The sequence below is a fragment of the Trachymyrmex cornetzi genome, unplaced genomic scaffold (genome assembly GCF_001594075.2).
Source record: "Trachymyrmex cornetzi isolate Tcor2-1 unplaced genomic scaffold, Tcor1.1 scaffold147, whole genome shotgun sequence".
Classification (NCBI taxonomy): Eukaryota; Metazoa; Arthropoda; class Insecta; order Hymenoptera; family Formicidae; genus Trachymyrmex; species Trachymyrmex cornetzi.
In genome coordinates this window covers 911,275-935,650 of record NW_017296059.1, presented here as the reverse complement: position 1 = coordinate 935,650, position 24,376 = coordinate 911,275, and the positions used below count along the sequence as shown (strand labels likewise).

Below are 24,376 nucleotides of genomic sequence, written 5' to 3'. Positions count from 1 at the left end.
CTAAGCAATTCGATTTACTGTGCAGCACTGATAAGGAATGATTATATTTCCCTTGTCCGTGGAAATTTTTCATTCACTTTTCATCACGATCGCAGGAATTACTTGTAAAATTATATAGGGAACCGTTAGTTGAATGTTTGAATGATTTTCTCAGAAATCGCGAAAGGAGATTAATTAACTTCAAAAATACTAATCAGTTAAAGCGGTAATACATTTTATTAATTTTATCTAATATAAATGTTAAAATAATATTTCAATTACATATAATATATACTGAGAAAAATATTTTGTATTATGCTAAATACACAATTACAAAAACATTCTCTTTAATTAAAAAATTTTTATTTTTCTGCAATCTAATTAAAAATTCGGTTATTCTAATCAAATTTTGATTCGAACAACAAAATTAAAAAATTAAAGTGTAAGGAAGTTTTTGTAAGTCACATATCATATAAAACATTTGTCTCAGTGTACTTGTAATCGTCATTGCGATATGCGTGCGAATTGTTTCGATGTAGAGCGGCCCTTACTCGATGGACTATACGTTATTTCCGAGGATGTGTTCGATAGTTCGATATGCGCGCAGTCGGTGACCCGTACTAATCTGCAAATCGCCTTTGCCTAGCGTTCGTCGAACGACGTATTCGCTAATTCCCCGACGCGACTCGCTACTTCACGTCCGTAACTAACTCTGTAATTCAGCCTTCTTTCCACGGCTTACATCGATCTTCCGTACGGTCGATTCTCTGCTCTCGAGACGCGGTGCAATGTACGGGAGGGTTGCCGCTTTTACCGTTCGCCACCCATTCGAGGAATATTTGCGCGCCGCGTTCACTGTAGTATATTCGCGAGCGCAGCCGGAATTCGAAGATCGATGGTCGGAAGTTACATCGGCTCGAATCGCGAACTTCGCTCGAGTTTCGCGATTATTAAAATGCCGCGTGAAAAAAATGGCGAAAAGTTCGAGGGGGTTCAACCTCAGGTACTTAACCGCGTGGAAAAATTATTACGCGACGTAGATCCTCCCTCGGGAAGATGCCAATCTATTTAGTTCGTTCCTGGATATAATCCAACGAATTAGTTGCGTGCTCAGAATTATGATCATCACAATTATCTACTCTAATTGAATATGCATCGTACAGGCGGAGTCGACATCAATCGCAAAATATCAATGATTGTATTATTCAAGAGAATATCAGTAAATCAAATATACATGACATTTGCAATGAATAGCTTGAATTTTATCGATGAATAGCTTGAATTTAGTGACCCATTTCAAGCGTACCCAAGACGCACGAGAAACGTTATTCGCGATTTCGAGATATTAAATTCCTCTAATTATTCTAACGCGCTCTCGTTCCTCTCTCTGCTAAAAAAAAAATCAACATTAGGCGAATACTTGAGCTGAAATCCTGCACGTCTCGTAAAAATTCGCTGCCGAGCATTTAATTGCAAGTACAATCGAGAAAGTCTTTCGTTCTTTCCCCGCGTAAGAGATAAATTGGATATCCTGCTGTTATCTCTTTGATCCGCCAAATGCGCGCAAGAACTGTCTTGAATAATAGAGTATCACGGAGAAATAGATGGGTAGGGGAAAAAAGGGTGGGAGGGACAAAAAGGTGGTGCACTGGAACAGGGGGAAAGGTTGAAGTTAATGTAAAATACATAAACGGAGTACTCGAGCAATTAAAGCAATCAGCATTCGCCGAGATTTTTCCGTCTTATCAAAGTGCCCTTTCCTGCGCCACCGCCCTTTTTAATCTTCCTAGTATCAGCATGATTCGCATAATATGTAACAGCCTGTATTTCTTCGGTAATTTATTGCTCGTCACGCTAGAAAGCTTTTATTGAGCTTTCATTTGGATGTTGTTTCGAGATATTGTTACGTTCCAATAGCGCGGATGTAAATCTGGTTTATTCTTTACAAGCTCTAGTAATTTGTCGATCATATTCGCGTGCACGGCACTAGCCGTTAATTAATTAAAATAACTGTGATAATAACAATAATTCTAATAATAACAGGCATCGATGTGCAGCACGACTATGATTTCGACTTTTTATTGGAAGATAAATAGAGCATGTCGGCAAACACACGTCGAGCGCGATTAACTCTTATTTCATTTTACATCTGCTAATGGATTATACTTCGAGAACGCGCGGTATAAACGTTCAGTTATTATCGCAAGTGTTTCTATATGAAGCTTTCAGATGTAACGTGAGTGAGATACCGAGTTGGAGGATTAAGATGAGCGACAAAAATATTGAAATTCCATACATCCTATAGATTAGATTCCATGGTTCTAACATTTTCTTACACTCTTAATTCTGTATCGCGTAGTACTTTTAAATTCGAGGTATCAATTTTTAAATGAAAATGACATTTCGAATTACACATTAATAGGAGATTTTTTTTATTGTACGTATTTTTTTTCTCGGTATATTAGCATGAGGTACGAAATACACGAGATAATAATAAACACGTAATTATTTGATTGAAGGTGAACTTGCGATACTTTTCTTTTAGAAATGTAAAGTAAAGTTTATTCTACAATTGCGTAAGTTGTAAGTGGTTGTAATTGTAAGGTGAATTGATCAATCACAGTCGAATATGAGAAAAATATTCAACTGTAATTAATCTATTCTTACAATTAAACCACTTACAACTATGCTTCCGCATTTGTAGAATAGGCTTTAAACAAATGATAATCGACAATAACATAGCTATTATACGTTATTGGTCACTATGAAATATCAATTGTGATACGATTATATAAAGTATCGGTATTAGGAATCTAGATGGATGATTGTAAATTTTTTCTTTTCACAATGGAGAACTCCTGATTTCGTACTATTTTCCCTCTTATGTTTGATGGTACTTATATCTCTTGTAATTTACGAAAGGTTTTTATTTCAATGTGTATCTTCAATTTTTGACAATACAAAAAGGGTGTAGGTGTTTTATGAATACATTGTAACGCGTTGTACAATTTCCTTCGTTCATCAGCATGATCTATAAGGCACGACCGAAGGTGTGAACGGAGCATCGCGAATAAGGAAAAGAATTCCAATTAAAATGCGCCCCACGCAATTCTCTCGCTGGTCAATATTTTTCCAGGCTACTTCTCTTCAAGTACGATAACTCAATGAGAAGTATCGCCGTAAATTTTGACGTCTTGTCGCTGCGCGATAACTGCATTGCGTTAGATAGTAAGTATAACTGATTGCTGCAGCTATGAGAAATTTAGCAATTATGTGAAATAGTAATTTAACATTTTTTTGGATGCGAATAAAATAATCGTAAAATATATAAAACGCACAGAATACTACACGAAATGAGAACGATTTTAAATCTAAAAATTTAACTAGATTTGGATCTGAAAGTAATTTGATTGGATCATCAAAATAATTTAAAATGCTTAAACTAGTTGTTTAGAATGTTGAAACTTCTTGCAATATTATTAACATTTAAGTTATACATAATTATTTTTAATCCAACAAAATTATTTTCAGATCTGGATCTAAATTTTTAGATTTTCAACAAAACTGTTCTTTCGTGGGAAAATATCATATTCTTCTCTTTAAATTGGAGAGTCAAATTCGAACGAGAGAAATGTTCGGAAATTTTATCGAGTATCCTCAGTTTTCGGTTCAGCAGTTAAAAGTGATCTCGTTGGATCGCGAGAGAACGATCTCGCCAGAGTATTCCAAACGAGAGAATCGAAAGTGAAATGCAGTCGCGAGAATCCGGCAAGTCGAGCTTACAAAATGGAGCAGCTTTCTTGACAGTAGGATTGCCATACACATAATAATCGCTCGCGCGTTACATCTTATCGTTAGTTAAATCGAGCGCGGATAAAAAGAGCGACACCCGACGCAGCTGGTGTTAAAAGCGAGCGGGTGGTAAGAATAATCGTCGCGACCGATGTAAATAGAGGGAGGTCACCGGACGGATGGGCGACGCGAGAGAGCGTAGTTTTGGTATTGTCTTTAGCGGATGGCCGGCCTGTAAAAAAAAAGAAAGAAGAGAGAAAGAAAAGGGGCGTATTCAACTCCGACGAGCACTGCGCATCGTCTCTCTTTTGTCCTCTTTTTCTTCTTTGGATCCTCGTGGTCCTCTCATGCATTCGTCTCTCTTGCGACGATAAAAACGACGCACGGCTATTAATAGGGAACATGTGTCTCCCGACCTTGTTGCACGCCACTCGACCCATTATCGCCGCGCAATTTTACATCATTACAGATAATTGGAGACACACCACTTTCCGCGCTCCTCTAGGCGTCTCGATGAGAAGATATATTTCAGGAAGTTAACACCGTGACCCGAGATCCGATAGAGTCAATCACGTCTCTCTATACAGTTTATACCGTTAGCAGTTGCATTCACAGGATATATTCGGTATCAAATGCAATCGATATTTTTAACGCACATGAACGATTTTGTTAAAAATATAAAAATTTACTTGAATATAAATCTGAAAACAATTTTTTTAGACTATTAAAACAATTATAGAGAGAACGCTTAGAAACTGCTATTAAAGCTTTTAGCAGCATTGCTTATCACGTGTTTGAATTTTCTACATAATTATTTTAATAGTCCAACAAAATTATTTTCAGATTTATCTATACCTAAATTTTTTAATTATACTTCAATAAAATCTTTCTTTCTATGCAAAATACAATAATTGAAATAATTGAAATAAATGTCTTCATGTTAAAACAACAACGTAGCTTTATTTTACTGGTAACAAGATATATATATATATATATATCGCTTAGCATTATTGATATCGTTTAAACGTGGTATTGCTAAATGCTGCAGCATTGATCATTCATGGACGCAGAATTACGGTTGATTAATATCGCTGACGCCACAGAATAGAGAACATCCTCTCAGAAATTCATTGGAATGAAATTAATTCGAAGTTGCAGTCGAAGATACTGCTGCTGCTGTTGATAGTTTTGCTCGTCATTAAGTCGCGACCTAATAAAGATCATGGTCAGTACTAGCATCGCCTGCAACGTGTTGACGAATTATTTTGACGTCAAGCCTGTACCACGACCGTAATCGGAATTAATTGCCCGCCGGATAATAAAGGCTCCGTTTCCCGCACTATCGCATCTCGTGAAACGGCAAGAGACGTCGGCGTGCAATAATAAATACAAACGGCGCGCGGGGACCCGATTGTTAATTATTTTCCATTGTCGCCGCTGAGTAATGGCGTAATGTGAAACAACCGGTTCGTGGCTCAGTTGTCGTGTTTAATTTAATAACATCGTCCGTCGCAGCTTTTCTCAATTCTGCACTTTACTTCTCCGGAGCTGACGGTCGGTCTATTGAACTCACTTAGTACATAAATCCCTTTGTCAAAAATGTTAGTATTCATTCCCTTTATACAAGTTACCATTTTGGTTCCTTGAAATTAATTAGTGCCTTTTAATTAACATAAATTCAGGTCTTACAGATTCAGCGTTTGTGTTATAAATTTTGATGTCAGCTTCAAAGGATTAAAACGAGACCGCAAAGTCATGTGAATCGAGCACGCGATTTAACATGCATCTAATTCACGAAACATCTTTGAAGCTTGTGCGTGAGTCTCTCATATTTTCAATTAATCAAATCTCTACTTAATCAAATCTCACCGTTTATCTCCTTTACCCATTTCGTGGAGCTGTCGCAGTATTTAGAGCTTAATGTATCGAGTATTCTCCGTAACGTGGCGCGCTTCGCAGGTTCAACGTCGTCGACGGATTAACGTGGAATGAACGACGCGTCGTTTATTCTGATGCACAATGCAGAGGCAAGGCGTTGTGCGTGGCAAATGCACACGTAGCTCGACGACGCGCCGCGCCGCGTCGCACAAATCCCCGCTGGTTTCCACGAGGAAAGCCCTTTTCCTCCCCACTGGTGGTTTTTGCGCACTCTCCTGTCCGGCTTTACGGGGCGTTAAATGCATCGGGTAAGTCCTTAATTGAATTCTCGCCCCCACGGTTGTTCCTCGCTCCTCGTCCTCTTTGCGTTTCCAGCGATAAAGGTCGAAAACGCAGTGAGCATTCTGTCCATCCGTGGTTCTCGAAATTGAAGTGACAATGAAGACAATTCTCGTAAATGAATCTCGTGAATTTCATACTTTATAATCACAGAATCTCTCTCTCACAAAAACTCACTACTTCTCGCGGAAACGCATTTTTGCGCACTTTTCGCATTTTTCCTGGAAAAATACTTTTCCCAGAATGGCCGTAAATTTTCTTAAATAATCGCACTATAATCGTTTTTCTTCCGAGAAATATGTATATACTTTTCGAAGAATGTTACGTTGCGACACTCGGATGAGCATTTGCGTTTATGTAACGCACATAAAAGTGCATCAAACGCGTTTTGCGGGCGATTTTATTGCGTACATGTGCGGAAGAATGCGCGGAAGGTCATTTACGAGCCACTCTTACGAGCGAGGGAAAATACGCGCACGAAAATGTGGCTTGCGAAACAGAAGAAAATAGCGACGGAGAGACGAAGCGAAATAACAAGCACAGAAATTGTCTTCGACGAAGAGAAGGAGAAGTAGGGAAGTGTTAGTCCACTATGTAAAGCCAAAACCGAGAGAGAGAGAGAGAGAGAGAGAGAGCGTAACTCTCTTTGTAAAGTTAAATTTTTTTCTTGCATATCCTCCCCGTCCCGCGGAAATTCCATTCCGCGGAGAAACAGTCGTTTCGCGCACTGCACGAAAGTCGTGTTACTTTAATTCCCGTCAGATTATCTCGACTCTCGTTCGCCGGACTCTCTTATCGCGCGGCTGTTCTCGAGATCATAGAACTAGACGCGACGGTAGCGGCAGTTGCATTTAATCCGACATGAAATTTCCACGTAAGTTGCGTTCCGAGTGATTTTTAATCTCCTCGTTATCCTTCCTTCTCTCGCACCTCAAAAAGGGCAAAAAGCACGAGCCGCGCTTCGCGAAATCCATTCTTGAATCTTAATCGAGATATAATTGTACCGCTTGGGGGCTGTATTTCCCGGCTGAGAATCTCCTCTATCCTCTCTACGTTTCGCTCTTCACTTTCGATTCACTCTTCTGCTCTGTTTTCTTCTTTCGGATCCGCAACATGTGCAAAAATGAATCTAGCTTTCTGCGAGATCGAACATATCTCTTGAAGGTAGCAAGACATTATAATGCGACTATTGTACAAAAAAAAAAACGATTTTGCTGAAGCATTAAAAAATTTAGAGGTAGATGCAAATCTGAAAATTTTATTGGACTAAAAATAATTATACAGGAAACTCATAAAAGCATAAAGAGCAATACTTTAAAAGTTTGACGTATATTCCAGCAGTCAGCTTGAGCGTCCTACATAATTAAAAGATTTATTTTCAGATCTAGTTAAATTATTAGATATTTCAGGCAAAACCATTCAGTTCTTTTCCTGGATAAATCTGGAAAAATCAATCAATTCTTGATTCATTTTCGATTCCTGTCTGGTCCAATCTACTGACTGAAAATACATATTTAAAGTCTTACATTTCAATTATTTACGCGATACTAAATTTGTTTTAAATAAGATTCAAATTCGTTTTTTAGTTAGGATGCTCTTATATATATAAGTACTTCAGTTTATCATCAAAGTAGTTCTAAAATATTTTCCGAGGTAAACTATGATATCTACAGAGACCGTCTTATTAAAAAGCAAATTTACCGCAATTTCAGTTGTTTAATTTCATTTATCTAAATGGTTTTTTTTTTAAACGACATAGTTTTGTCTGTAGAGAAACGAATTTTAATTGTCCGATAGTTGTAAATAACTCTGCTTAATTTGATTTTTATTTCTGTATTGTGAATATGTTTCGGTCCTCTGGTACTTAATGGTTTATTTATTGCGAAAATAACTTTGCTGAAATGGCACAAAGCGAGTATTCCATTTCATGTTCAAGCAGAATTATAAGCTTCGGATTATTACCCGGAATACACATCCACTATCTTTCTCGATTTCCCATCCCCGTATGAACAAATCCGCTTTACAAGATTTTAACGTATAACTTTCAGAATTTATTTGGTTCATTAATAGGAACGAAAATGTTTACGGAAAATTCTATTTTAACTACGTTTACTTATATCTTATTTCACGCCATCGCTTATTAGTCTGGAAATCAAGGCAGGGTTGGACGCCGTCATTTATCACGGACAATTCGCTCGTACTTTCGAGACGCAAATTAATTTGCATGCACCGCGCGCCGCGACTATTCGTTCACTTTTCTCATCTCGATCCTCCGGGCTGCTGCACCGCAGTTCCGTTTCCGCGTCAGGGTAGGGGCTGTATTCGCGATACGTTCGTGCTTATAGGATTGGTAATTTAGCAACGTAATTTTCTTCCTGTCCTCGTTTTCCACGTTGTGCGAAAACTCCCGGTTACCGCGAGGTGCAAGTGTTGCACCCCGCGGGAAACTACGAAGAAATCTGGGCGGCATATATTTCCGCTAGCGGAAACGCACCCGCGCGCACGCGCACACACACACACACACACAACACACACAAGCGCGCGCGCGAACGATTGTTTCAACGATGGTGACGCCGTTCTGAATTTTGCTTTAACCTCGGCGACGACGAAAGTTTGGATTAAGTCGACGGTATAATGCGACGAGCGCGGGCAATTGGACAAGTTTGGATTTGAATTATAGCCGCTGTGAGATTGCGAAAACCATCCGGCGTTCCCACCTCTTCTCTCTTCCCGGTGTTAGTCACCTGGCCGCCTCCGGCTAAAGGTAGCGAGAGATATATTCTAAGATGTTAAAAAAAAAAATGAATGTACGCGCGAGTTTCCAAAATGAATCAAAAACCGCTTTAGGATCCTGGTTGAGGTAATATTTTTCGCGATAAATTAAATTATTTACAGTTCTTGAGATGCTTAGATTAGCTTCAAATTATTAATATCTTTCTAAGAAGCTTATCAGCATCAAAAATTATTAAATTGTTTGCCAATTTAGTATGTTATATTACTACTTTAATTCTGTAATCTTCATGATCGCGTTTCAAGACCAAAAAAGATTTTGACGCGCGGTTTACAGAATTGGATATATAAATTCAGTCTAAAATATTTAAGCACTAAGTTTTTTTTTAGTGCGGATTTTAAGATCCGCTTTGACTGAATATAAATTTAATTCGCTTAATTGATGAATCAAAAACGTTCAAGTCAGAGAATACTAGCGCGATTTAGCTATTATTGTGTTGTAATTATTAAATGCACGATTGTGGATGAATTTATGACTTGGAAAATATTGCTTCATGTTAATTTTTAAATCGACGGCTAATCTAACTCGATTGTTTTTAAATTTAGTAAAAGTGAACTATAAGATGCATTAAGGAATAGTAATCATAAGTTCTCAAGTATTGCCGTTTAAAATTGCAAATGTCGCACATAAAGCTGCGAAAAGCCTTTCTCCGATTCCAATACAAGATTCCCCGTCAGAATGGAAAGAAAGGAGGAGGAATAAGACTGAATGGCTAAGGAGATGACGGGCAAAGAAGCGAACGGTCAAGCCTTTTTACGCCGAGTGAAGTCTCTTTATTACGCGAGGGAATCCGCTTTGTTTTCGCCGACGCCTCGAGAGTCGCGAAAAAGAGAATCGCGGACGCTGGAAAAAAGAAAGGAGAAAAGGTAGAAGGAAGGAGAGAAGCGAAAAGAAATGCGGGAGGAATGCCACTCGCGCTCTCGCAGTCTCGGCGGAACTTCGCGCGTCTTGATGGGAATTGGAGAACTGAAAAATGAGCAGAAAACAGGATGGCAAAAATAGCGGAAAAGGCAACTCGCATCATGTTGGTGTATTCGATAGGATACAGGAAAGAATTTGTTCCCCGCTACTTTAGAGAATACTTTCGTGCTGACATTAAAGAGGTGCATTCGATCACCGGAACGGAAAATCAATGTCGTGCGATCATTCTGTTTGAATCGAAGACTGACGCAAGATATTGTAAACTAGGAACTATAGTATCAGAACTTTATCGCACATTAAGAGAAAAATGTCTGGTATTGTGACTATATAATTACATGACAAAGTAATTACTCTAGAAACTTTTAGAGTGAAAGTTCATTCTAAAGAGTGAAAGCACTCTTAAAGATTGAAAATTGAGCTACTCTTTTTTTGAAGACTGGCTTAATTTTCCTCTTTAAAGTGAGATTTCACTCTAAAAGATTTAGAGTGGAATATGATAGGAGCTTTATTCTTGTTATACTTATTACTGCTGTAATATATGTTAGTAATAATAATTACATTCATAGTTTTACATAGTTTTGACAAAATATTGTTGGCAGCAAAAATGATTACAAATTATAGTCATTATAATCATTTTTTTCTCTGTGTGAGGAATTTATATTCAAATCTTCAGAAAAATTAATTTGTAACGTTAATCGTGATTTACATGAAGTATAAATTATTATTCAAAAATTATACTTCGAAATTCACTTCATTCACTTCGGAACGCTTGAATGACAAAATTACGCGGATATACACTCGCGAATTTTTTAATCACGTCGATATAATATTATACTCAATGTCCATCGGAGTGCACGAGATAAAGTCGAGATGATCGCGCCTGATAAACCAATGCAATTCCGATTTCAATAATAACCGTGCTGCATTAAGCGAACATTCCATGGCTATCGCACTCGTTCGATATCATGACAATAACGTAATAACGAGACGTGCGCTAACAAATGTATCCTTTGATCTGTTCTCCAGACGGAGAAGCGCGGAGGATTCTCTACGCTCTTTTGCGCCTCGTTTTACCATTTCGCCATGCCGTTTCGCCATATATGGCAAATGGGAATCGAGCTGACATGCCGCGCGACCTGCGTGCTTTTGTTCTCGTTTAGCATACTATACCAGGCTGCGATTTATTTTCCCTCACCACCGCGGTACTTTTCCGCAACGGCGGCGTATCATGGTCGTCGACGAGAGGATTCTTTGGTGCCTGCGTATCCTCCCTTCCTTTAGCTGATTTGCGTCTTTTGATATACCGGCAAATAGCGCGAGCCACAACCGCGCCGAGCGACGTTCCCTCGTTGATCTCGTTCACCAGGAATTCCAGCATACCAGAATCGCGCTTTTCTGGGACTTTAACGGGATGTAGGTAACGACGTACAATTTTGCAATCATGCTCAAAGTATTCGATCGTTTCCCGCGCGTGATGGTAAACACAATCGTGAAAATTTTATGCTGGTAGAAGCGTATAAGAACATCTGCGCGGTTATGCATAAAAAAATATACCTATAAGAGTGAAAAATTTAAACTTGTTTTTTTACTCGATAAAAGAACATACTTTATTAGATATGGAATTTATCTTCGTAAAAATATAATTTGACGCTTTATTTTCGAAATAATTAGCATTTGCGACTCTGCGCAATCGAAAATCGATATTGTCTGAACTGTAAAAGTCGATAACAGGAAACAGAGCGGTGGTTGACTGCACGGAACAATTTTACTGAAGTAACTAAAAATTCAGTTAGATACAGATTTGAAAAGAATTTTGTTGAACCATAAAAATAATTATGTAGGACGCTCAAGTTGGTTGTTAGAATGTCAAAACTTTTTGCAGCATTGCTTGAGTGTCCTATATAATTATTTGAATATTCCAGCAAAATCATTTTCAGATCTGTATGTGTATCTAGTTAAATTTTTTAATGCTTCAGTAAAATTTTTTTTCACGCCTATTCACTTATAAAAAATTATTATAATACAACACATATTAGTGTTAAAATTTTAGCTGATGTCCGGAATACTCGGAGAGAACAGTTTTGTTGCAAAGATATTTAAAAATTTAGCTGAAAATAATTTTTCTGTACTAAAATAATTATGTAAGGTGCTTAAGCTGGTTATTAAAACGTCAAAACTTCTTGCAGCATTACTCATTATGCTTGAACATTCTACATAATTATTTTGATGGTCCAACAAAATTATTTCCTACAGATCTGTATCTAGCTAAACTTTTAGAATTTAGATACTTTAATAAAACTATTCTTTTCGAGATTCTTTCCACGTAATTACCAAAATGCTGTACAATTAGAGTATGGGACACTTCAAGTATTTTCCATTTGGTGATATAAGTCGGTTCAAGTGTCGTTCTATCTTTATTATCCACTAAAAAATGATAGACTAATACTTGTGTCGACTTGTGTCACTAAAAGAAAAGCACCCTCTATGTAAGAAGGAAAAATCTAAATCGGAGATTCAGATTCCACGGCGCGTCGCCGGCGCGTTGTGACGTGCTTTTCGTGTCATCGTTCCCCGAATAAGCGTAGCTAGGTCTGTCATCTGATTATAATTAGACTCCAGAACGACGGGCACGGGGAATCGTGCAACAGAAGCCAGACGCTGGGAAGCGGAGCACACCGTGTTGGCGGGCTGTTTACACAGCGGGCTTCCATGGAACAAGCGCGTGAAAACTTTCACGACCTTGCTGCGAACTCCCGCCCGTGTCGTTCTCATCATCTTCATCGTCCTCGTCGTCGTCGTCGTCGAAAGCTCAGCCGCGTAAAGCCATGACCCGGCTTCTCTCTCGCGATCCACCACAATGGCGGAAAACGAGCTTGGATGGAGTCAACTATCCTTTCTCCTTTCCCTCTTGCGGTGTTCCTCCGATCAACATAACCATAAGCAACATTGTCGATCTAATGGACTTAAAAAAACAGACTGAATATCATACATACATATTCACGCTTTTTTGTGGCTCTCGTACAATTACTTTCATAATTCTTATTTTATTATATAAAATATAGTTCGGTAATTACTTGATGTTATAACGATAATTATGTATAATAATAGAAAGAAAAGATAATTTTATTTTATGTAACTACATATTAGTTATGGCTATTTACACAGAATATAAATTATAATATAAAAACTTCTTTTGTAGTAACATTCACACACACGTTTTATTTTATTTCGAATAATAATTATCTTGATTATAATTTTTTTTTAATTTTAAAAACTGCGATCTTGAGGAACGAAACAAAAACGATGATTATCGTTCATTCGACTGCTTTATATCTCACGAATGAAATTTGTCTGAATGCGTGTACTAGTTAACGATTTGTGTCACTTCCGGAGGGAAGTCAAACTCGAGCTAATTGCAAACCAACAAAGCAGCGCGGAGTTCCAACTCGATTTTCACGATTCACGTCTCCAATGGCGATTAAAGTTGACTTCCAAGTTTTACGACGACCTCGTTCGCGATGGCGGAAGTTAAAGCCCTGTCCGCAAAATATTATTGCGCCGGCCGTCGCGCGAGAGAGCTATCGAAATTAATTCTATAGCGAATTAAATTACACTCGGTCAGTTAAACATCCCGGCTATGTTTCATTACGGCCATAACGCAAGTTAATTGCCCTCGATTATTCATATGTATGAATGAACCGCGTTTACCCTTCGCTGCACTACCATTACGAGCATTAAGAACGTATTTAGTTATTAAAGTAACTCATACCAGAATTAATGTTGTATAATTATTCTATCTCGCGAATAATTCTAATGTGGAATTATAAGATTAGCGTATTACGTTGCGTATATTATTTCCTTGCAATTTCTTTCCTCGTTAAGATATTTTATGGCATGGAGTCACCGTTCTCGTTTCTTATTCGATTTTTATGACGCCTTTATATAGCGACTATCTCTTCGTATATTTCCATGTAAAGGAATTGTCGAATTGTATTATTAATGTTGATACTGGTTAGAGTGTAGTATTGACCCGGTTTCATAGTGTTCTTTATAACGTAGGAACATTATTCTCACGGCACCGTAGTTACGAATGTTTACGGGAGCTTTACGATTTCTCTCCCACGCGAAAGGGGTTGATGCAGCCGGATTGGATTCGATGTTTACGCGTATCCGGAATAATCAAGGATGAGGCTCGAAGACGAGGGTGTTGGTAAACCTCAAACATCATCTCTATTATCCGGATTCTCTTCTCTTCATAAGCATTTTTCCCTCTGTTCTCGTTTCAATGTACGTGGTTAATCGTCACTCGAGAAAATGAGTCGTGTGAAAAAATGCGCGACTTTAAATCCGGAAGTTGAGGTCCATTACAAACCGAATGAGCTATACCGAATAGTCGATTGGTTAGTTACATATTTTTATTCTATTAATAAATCTTTTAGTATATAAAGTTGTTTATTGGTGACGAGAATAGAATAATCTCTTTGAAAGCTTTTAGAGTTCGACGTTAAATATTTTATCAGTCTCTGGATTAGATTAATATCTGGATAAACTGAGAACATAGTTAAGAGACAGACCTCGGTAATGAAATTCCTTTATAGATTCGCGTCTTCAGATTTTAACGAGCGAAGAAATCCTACGATTTTGCAGGATACTTTTGGCAATTATCTTGTTTACCGAATAGAAAATAAACATCAAGTTTGGTCGAAAGCGATGACCAGAATTTGAAACGATCGTCGGGAAAGAGAGTCTAATGTTTGACAATGTCCGGACAGTTCCTGCCCGGCAATAAGAACAAATCACTTCGAACTTCGAGACGAAGATCGAGCGATCGTCGTCGATCCTCCGTGAATTATATAAAACCCCTCCGAGGCGGCTTCCGAGGGACATTATCGGAAAGCCATTAATTAGCATTCAAGGTTCACTGCATGCAAGGTCGTTTTGCCAAGGGGATACGGATGAGGGCGAAGGTCGTCGAGGAAGAACCATCTCTCTCGTCGCGAGGGATACTTTCAACTCTTCCGCCCCCGCGGAGTACTTAATTAACCGCGCCGTAATTAATGATGCATCGCCCTCCTAATCCTTCCCGCGTCCTCACGCATATTTTTAAAAGTGCATTCACGCAAAAACTTCTATAATTAACATTCAAGGTACGATGCAAAAAAGATCCTAGCGAAAATAGTTTAATAACCCGTTTAATAATAACTAACCTGCAATATTGATATTAATAAAGTTTAACGACAATTTGAAATATTCTTTTATCCTTATCGGTTGTGTTTTAACCCTCCGCCTGCAATCATTTTTTTCACTTCCTCCATCTGCAATTTGGATCTTTTTTGTTCAGCTCAAGTTTTTTTTAATGTTTTAGACTTTCAAAATAAAATGTAGAAAAATTCAAAATTTACTTTTCAATATCTCTATTACATTATCAAATAGTTTTTAACTCAAATGGTATAACCATTAAAAAATAAAAATTTATGAATCTTATTTAAAAGTAAAGATATATAAATAGTAAAATAAATTAAAAAATATATGAATAATAAAATAAATACATAAATTCAAATTTGAACAAAAATGAGGAAAAATGTAAATTTGCTTAAAGATGTATAATTTACAATTAGCAATAAGAGAGGAGACCGAACTCTGCTCTCCTTTATTTCGGAGAAATTTGAAAGTGAAATTTCGCTTATTCTAAAAAAAAGGCTCAGATTGCAGACAGAGGGTTAAAGTAATACATTTATCCATATAGTATGAGATGTCGTTCTCGTCTATAAATACGAATAATATTCCCGCGTAGCATCCGATTATATCGCGTATACTCTAACGCGCGAATCTTTGATCACGCTCCAAGTTCACACTACGCGTTCGGCTTTACTTGCAAGATGTCATTAACGTGCCGTGACGTTACATGGCATTTAACGACGTCATTAACTCCTAATGAACACTTCCACAAACTTTAACGATGTTATACTCTATCATTGTTAATCTTACAAGAATCCGAATGCGAATTGTGACTGGTTTGTCGCATTTCTAAATTGCATGTAGAGATATTAATGGATTTGAATAAAAAATAAAATAAATGTACATCGAAAGAATTAATTTGCTTAAATATCTAAAAATTTACTCTCTAAAACATCTAGAATGAATCTCTGTAGAATGAAATCTCACTTCTAAGGATTGAAAACTCTCTCTCTCTCTCTCTCTCTCTCTCTCTCTCTCTCTCTCTGCTACTTTTTTTCAAAACTCATTCAATTTTTACTCTTCAGAATAAGATTTCATTTCAATAAATTTAGGAAATAATTAAACGTACAGATCTGAAAATATATAATTTTGTTGGACTATCAAAATAATTATGTGGAAGCTCAAACATAATAAACAATGCTGCAAAAAATATGATATTTTATGCAGTCAGCTTGAGCGTCCTACATAATTATTTTAATACTTCGATAAAATTATTTTCAAATTATATCTAACTAAATTTTTAGATACTTGAGTAAAATCGTTCATTCCGTGTAGTATATAATTCGTGTTTATCAAAAAGGATAAACTACCCTCCCTACTTTATTACGTTCATAAAAGAGACGATGGGGAACTGAATTTCTAAAATTAGTTTCAATGTGAAATCATTAAGTTTATATTATTACAACGTAACGAACTCTCAGGGGGCCACGTCATCTGACGAGACTTCAAAGAGAATTTAAAGGGTTAAGTTTCGCTTATATTCTCTCTGAAGGAAGACACGTGGCGTGTCTACGGGTGCCTTCACAAGGAGAGAAGCATCCATATCCTCCGCGCATCATGCCGGGGGACATTGACGGGATTCGATATTCGGTGACGGGTTCGCATCCCGCGGCATAACGCGGGAGATACATCCCTTGATTGGCTGCTTGTCAAGGGCGGCTTCCACGGAGGCGTGAAACAATATCACGAGAATGGCAAGGACAAAGAGGAGCCGGCGGACGCATTCGTCTTAATTTTCCAGCCGGTAGCACGCATAGAGCCTCGGCTTTTTTCCCTCATCTTCTCCGCCCCTATTGATGTAATATCTAATTCTCGGAGGGGTTTGCGGTGAATGAAGCGAATACGCCGAAAACAAGAATTGCCGATTCGAGGCGGTCGTGCGAGATTTAACGTCGGTTCTCCGCAAATCTACTTGTGTACAAGGTAAAGATTCGAAGAGACAGAAATAAATTCGAAAGAAAATATCTGAAGAGAGTATTCAAACGAAAACCTTTATTATATCTATCTTTTGTTATATATTTTGAACAACACATATTCAAAATTGATACAATTTTACATTGATCTTTCTCACAAACAAGAATTATTGCATTATGTTAAGAATGTATCCCAATTAAAAATCTTAAACAATATTCACACATATATGTAATTTACGTAATAAATATCCGAAAACACGAGAATTTCACGAAAGCAACGTAAGACACGTGTAATGTACAAACGTATATACTTTTATTTTTTTTTACGGTACATGCAGTCCAACAATTGGAAGGCAGAACGTTACGACAGTTTTTCGTGCAGATATATCTCTCGAGAGAAGATAAACTCTCGACGCAAACTCTCGGATAACGACTGCAGTCGCGCGAGCGAGGAGTTGGGGAAATGGTGACGAAGAGAAATAGAGAAGGAGATAGAGATCCACAGAGTACTCTGCCTAGCATATCCACGTGATAGTCACTCATAGTCTCCAACTGAGCGTGCCCGATCCTGCTGCTTGAACTTCCACGCCGTTCGCCTACATAAACCGCCGATATAACTATGAGAACGGCGGCTCGAGAGCGCTAAATTATTCAGGAACGACGCGATTCCCGCGCTTGTCGACGACCTTCTGCGCTCACGAGATTACCCGGAGCTTTCACGGTAGACATGGGCAGCCTCTTAAGAGCTTTCGACGAATCCTCGTCATGTGAACAAGCGGATGATGATGGTAATGACGTCGTATTGATAATAACAACAAATACGTATGTTTTCTTAACTGTAATTACGTAAGACAAAGTTGTCAAGTTTCATCAATCGATAAAAAAAACGAGTTTATTAAAAAATTTGTTATTAATTATAATCGCAATCCCTGAGTAATCATGTAAGAATAGGATTGCAAATTCCCTCTTATCCTAAAATTCCATAACTTTTCCAGACAAAATTTTATAATTTTTCCCGACTTTCAATAAAATTTTGAAATATTTTGGATTTTCGATTTGAAAACTGTTAAATATTTTATTGACAAAGCAATTTAATATAGCTACGTAAATTACTATTAATGTTATGCTGATACTGCTTGCATTTAATTGTTAAGTTGGTAGTATTTTAAAGTTGCATAGTGAAGTTTATAGTGATGCAAGTTCATAAGTTGCAGTGTGATGCACGCATATCAAACTTTCAAAAAATTTTTATTTTTCAGACGATTTTGAAAAATTCCCTGACTTTTTATTTTTCTAACCGTTTTCAATTTCCCTGAATTCCAGTTTTGTGGCAACTCTGAAGAAAACTTCGTAATCTATTACAACAGCAATTGCAAGAAAATACGTAATTAACGTAGAGAAAAATTTACGAGATATAGTAGATATATTGTGTGAGTTGCTGCAATTAAGATCTTCGGGAACTCATAGGACTTCAGAGTGTGCTATCTCCAAGATTAAGAAAGTACGGCGAAAATAAATCGTAGTCGATCCAAGATTCTTTCACGGCACGAATCCTTCGAGTCCTTAATCGGATACGCGGCGGAATCACCGGAGATTGATTTCTCTTCCGTTCTCAATCTACGGGATCACCGATCATACCCGGGCAAGGTCGACGTAGCGGCTTATTTATTACAGATAATCCTAGAATTGAATTCGGCGGAACGAGAGGAATCTTTCTTTCGTCTCGTCGCGGGGTAGTGCCCTTTTTTCACGGTATAAGGATTATTGGAGAAAGGAAGTAGAACATCGAAAGAACGAGAAACTGGTCCGATGATTGGAAAGAAACCTTTTTTAACCCTTCAGACCCTTCGAAAGAATAAAAGCTCACTCGACAGTTCTCTTTTTGGTTCGACACTCTCATTGTTCTCTCGTCTTTTCTTCTCAGTCACGAATGTAATATCTAAATTATTGTGTCCTTCGTTACAATTATTTGTATCTAATTTTTGTGTAATTTTTACAAGAATACATTCCTGCATTTATACATCTTTATTTTAACTGCACACGTCCGTTTTTTTAAGCGATTGCGTCTTTCATCAAAATTCAGTATATTGTATTTCCAACAGCATACCAAATACGTAACGAAAATACATGCCAAATCCCTGCGTGCATCCCATAGCCATCATTCCTTTCGATCGACGGAGGCATGCGTTTTCCTGCTTTCCGCATTGGCGGAGGTATCGTAAAGCTTCGTCGTGTCTAAGCAAATTTTATGGCAGGATTTCGCGTGTTGGCGTTATAGCGCGAGGCTGAACGGAGCGACGATCGTTCGAAGTAAACCGAAGAGACGGCGAAATATCTGTATTGAATGATCGACATTTTCGTTTCGCTTTGGTAGCAATTTAGGTATTTTATTTAGTTTATACTTAAAAGCTCCATGCGGTTATTAATTCAATAACCACGCGAATTGATCAATGTATATTAATGAGAAAATTCACCGCGTAACAAGACCAGTTTTAATATTTAATAAACGACAGAAAAATATGTATGGATTATTTGTTAAAAGTTTTGCAATAATTCAACGGTTGCATATTCGGTCTCTAAATAAATGTCTATTAAACATATCGCTATTTTTTCTATCGCGTTAAACGGCAACTCTTCACGTTCGAGTGCATATTCCAATATTTTTATGAGCAGTAACAAAAAATCATCACTATGCAAATGTAAACGGGAGGAAGAGTGAGAGGGGACAGGGGACAGCACGATGAACAAAATAACAGCATACGCTCGATAAATCTTTTATTACGATGTACAATTTATCGTTTGGGCTTTTCCGTCTTGCGATTTATTGCAGGAATTTATCGCAGAGATTCGGGCTGGTCCCCGAAAATCGCTACGATTTCAGGGGAGGTCAATTCGAACGGCTCGTCACTGTAAGCCTCTTAATTTCGCCCGGAAACAATCGAAAACCACCGACCGCCATCAAAACGTCGAACTCAATCATTTTCCTCGCCCCATCTCCGACGCAATAAAACCACACCGCGGGGGATGAGTCGTTCGCGGGAGGTGGCAGAACGAACTTGCAATGGTCGTATTTTAATCCTTGACGACATTTGATTTTTGCATTGCATTGAACCTTAAATTATTGACTGACAAAATAGAAGGTATTCATTTGATTCCCATCGGTTTTCAATCGCGTTTATACTCGATTGAAAATCGATGCTTGACGAACTTCGTATACGCTGTTGTGGTTTTAAATCTTCAATTTTCCGCGTGTATTGCTGTTATCAACCGCGATAATTCAATCATACCGTTGTCTAGTTTCAGGGAGATAGAAAAAAAAAACCTTTTCAATTAGAATCTAATGATGCGGAGAGATCGGCATTTCGGCTGCGTCGAAATATATTGCCGCTCGAATGCGTTCCCGGAGAATGAACGCGTCGATAGAACTCGCAGCGTGTACATTCCAAATTTGATCGCCGAAAGTGGACCATTATTGGTATTGCAACCGCGCGTTTCAATATTGTGCCGCCGCGATTAAATGTTTAACATCAAACGGCAAATAAAATATTGAACGTCGTACCGTCTGATCGAATGAAAATATTCCGCAGCTCTCCCTTAGAAATGTATTTCGACGTTCAAACAACGTGTGTTGTTAATAAATAAATAAGCGCAAAATACAGAGCCCGAAGGTATAATCCTCCGGCGGATTGTCGAGCTAATCAAAAATTAATTTACACCCATTACGCGGCCCTGATTATTACATCATATGATTTTCAAATGACAGTTCGCGGATTCGTCAAATACGAGCCAGTAATTATCGCATTTACGATTAATGGTAAAATAGTGATTATAAAATTAAGTTTAATGTATACACTTATTACACAAGGAACCATATCCATCTTCTCTGATTTCTGACTGACGAAAATTACATTGAAACATATATCCGTTATTCACCGCATAGACGAGCGCAGTTAATAATTAACTGAAACCTTCCTGTCCCTCGTCATTTCTCGAAATCAATTGCAAACCGCAATACTTTCCTCCTGAACGCGCCGCACCGCAGCGCAGGGGTGATTCGCACCCCCGCAGAACGCAGGACGACAATCAGACTCGACGGGGATGGTGTGTGTGGGGTTGCGTGCTGCGTGGGTGTATTTAATGACATAAAGAGCAGCGTTCCGCACACGCGTTAATATCCGTCGACCGTCGTCCGTTCCGTCCGAGAGAACGATCGTCCCTCGTATTGCTACAGTCGGCCTAAAATCCGCCCGCTCTCCCCCGACGGCGGAAGTTACACGGTAAAGCCTTCGTCAACCCTTCCCGGTCGCGTGGCGGCGACTGCCTCCCTGCGGGTGGCGAATTGTTTTTGATATTCGAAACGGAACGAATCCCGGCACGTCGCGCTTCGCCAAGCGCGCAGCGCGAAACGAACTCGAGCAATTCACCCCTTTTTCCCGTTCCCTTTTTCTGCTCGTTTCTTTCGTCAAGTTACGCCGGGTAGATGTATCGAACATGGAATAGTGACGCTGATTGGCGAGACTTTCAGCAAAATTATTAGACAGGAAATAGGAGAGAGAGAAAGAGAAAAGGTGAAATATACGACGTAGGTATTAAAGATTTGAAATATAATAGAAAAGCGTGATAAATCGAGTGTTTTAAGAAAATGTAACATTTGTAAATGTTGAACGATAAATTGCGCGCACGATGATCAATATAATAATAAATTACGCAATCAATATAATATAAAGATTAATATATGATTATATAAGAGTAGGAGATTAATATAATTATAAAGAAATATATCATATTTTTTCATTCTATTCTATTTTATTCATATTTCGATTTTCATTCTTCCTTTTTCTCTTCTACACGAACGAATTGTACATTTTTTACGCTTCAAATATCTGTATATAGAGATGTTCTTAACCCAGATTTTTCGGCGCGCAAATAAATTGAATGATTATGAACAACGAAAGCGTGATTCCGCTACGGAACAAAGCTGACGAGGCAAGAAATTAAAAAAAAAAAATTTACACAGGGAAAGTGTACCATCGAGAGCTAACGCCGACACGAAATACGGTACGAAAGATTGAATCTCGCGTCGGTCGGCGAAACGGCGCTCGCGTAAAAGAAATAAATGCAGAATGAAATTCTCATTTAAAAAAATTTGTTACGGAACCACGCGCGCATGGAATTAGGTGACTGTAATATTTTCCAATTTGCCTTCGTGCAATATTTACGGGCGCATAAATGAATCGCTCCCGTAAATCAATTTGTATCTCGACGAAAAATGTCATGAGCGCCGCGTATTACCGCATTAAATGATATCATTATATCGACATTGACGTCAACCTTATCATTAATTATATCTCGCCACTATTCAATCCCGATGAGAATCGAGCCCATTAATTGCACGGTTTCATCGGTTTAATGAGGTTGTACGATTTTTATACTACTTATTGAATTGTCATTTTCAGTAAACATGATGGACGCGTTTGACATAAAATATCTGTTCGTTAGATCACCGTAAGTTGGACGCTCTCGCGTGGTTTAATAATAATTTTTAATTTCAAATTTAAAAACCGTATTTTTTTATTCCGGATGTTTCTCTCGGAGTATAATTTTATATTCGTTCACAAAAGAATATAAAGATAAAACGTAAAAATGAAACCACTTAAATTATAAAACCTGATAAAATACTAACAATTTTACTGCTGTATTTAGTTAAACTTGCTATGTTATTAGATAGTAAGTAACAAAACAAATAACATGTAACACTACAATGCACGTAGTACTGGATGCGAATATTATTGTTTGTATTATGGTCTAATGCACCGTAGACTCCATACATTTTGCTGCGATTGTAACGAGCAACTAGTACACCTCACTAGGTTACTGGATTACAATCAATCACGGTCTGATAACGAGCAACACTACTCCCAAGTACGTTTCGAAAAGCGAAGACAAATGCATCTCTTTAACGTTTCATCCTGCTGCGCACCCCGTGCCCTTTTCGTCGTCATAGGCCAACTAAAGAGGAAATTATATATCGCCCTTTGCACTTCTCTCTTTTTTTCCCTCAATGATATTCTTACCGCAAAAGTATCTTCCGTGATGCTTAGCATAAAACACAACTCTACTCTATAACGTGAACTATAAAATACTTTACCACATTCTCTCTCTACGGACAACTACGGTCCCCGATTTATCATGCTCGCGTATATATATATATATATATAATTATACGAGCTTAGCTGAGATTTTTTTATTTAGTCTAATAATTTAATTTCCGGAACGAAAATTTTCGAGTTAATTTTTCAAATAAGAATTATTAAAACTTATAAAAAATACATCGTTTGTGAGATATATTTGGTATGCGATCACATTTCAAATATCAGCTTCTGCAGTGAGAACAAGCTAAATTTATAGAACGGAGCGAGAATCGCACGAGGATCATTACTCTTCCGTTTTCGTTCCGAATCGTTCTGTCATCCTTATGAAACCGCAGGATTCGCGACTAAAAGCAACGCCTGGCATTCCGTCAATTCCGTGGCAGTGCCATGGGTTAGTGGCCCGTATAACCAATCGCATAGTAACTCGCGTTAAGTCACGCTCTCAGATGCGAGGTTTCGGCGTGCGAAGACAAATGTGCTCCATCCTCCCCATGCAAGTCCTCCTTCCACCCCCTCCGTGCTCGGGGTTGGAAAATTACGTGTTGCGCGTAACGAACATTAAAGCCAGTAACATTGTTCACGTGGGATTAGAGCTAAAACCGCGAGATCTCATTCTCCGCGGAACGAAGGACCTCGCTGTAGATTTCTTCCACGTTTCCTCCTCAGTAGATGTCGGCCGATTCGTTTCGCAACGGATGAATTTTCGTGATAAATCGACTTCGAAATTTATTACTAACCTTCGAGAGAAGGAAAGGAAAATATTATAGGATATAATTTCTTTTGTGTTGTAAAAAAAGTGACATAATTTCGATATCCTTAAACACGTATTTATCAAGAAATATGTATAAAAATGTGTGAATAAAATATCTCGTAAACTCGTCGAAAGCAAAATCGTGCAAAAGTAATTTATGAAGATGAAAAAGTAAGGAAAATGAAGGAGAGGGATATCCGCGCTGTTTCATACCAAGCGAAGGCGTGAAGCATCATAGATTCCTTCGATAGAATTATTCTGGCTTTCACGGGGCCCGGATATCATTAGACTCACGGCGAATGATCTAGTGATTACGAATGCAGAGTGGGATGATTTGCATGACGTCGAACTTAATGTAAATCAATCGCATCGGCTCCAGATCGAATTGCGCATATAGGTGATCGAATGATAACCCTTTTCTCATCAAACGATAACGTTATGACGTGAAAAAAGGATGCTATGAAATTATCTTAGAAAGTTATTCTAATATTTCTATCTTTGCATTATAAAAATAATGATATTAATATTTATAAAATATTGAATATTTATATTGAAGATAAAATTATTTTGAAAAGCTCCGTTGAGAGACATGTTCTTATAAAATAATTAAAAAAATTTATAT

The 24,376-nt window shown here is 37.9% G+C and overlaps 1 protein-coding gene across 1 annotated transcript in view; it reads left to right on the top strand.

Annotated features, from left to right (window-relative positions):
* The window catches only part of pxb (putative Hedgehog signaling attenuator pxb), a 110,370-nt gene that overhangs the window by 24,402 nt on the left and 61,592 nt on the right, over positions 1-24,376 (top strand). The window lies entirely within an intron of this gene.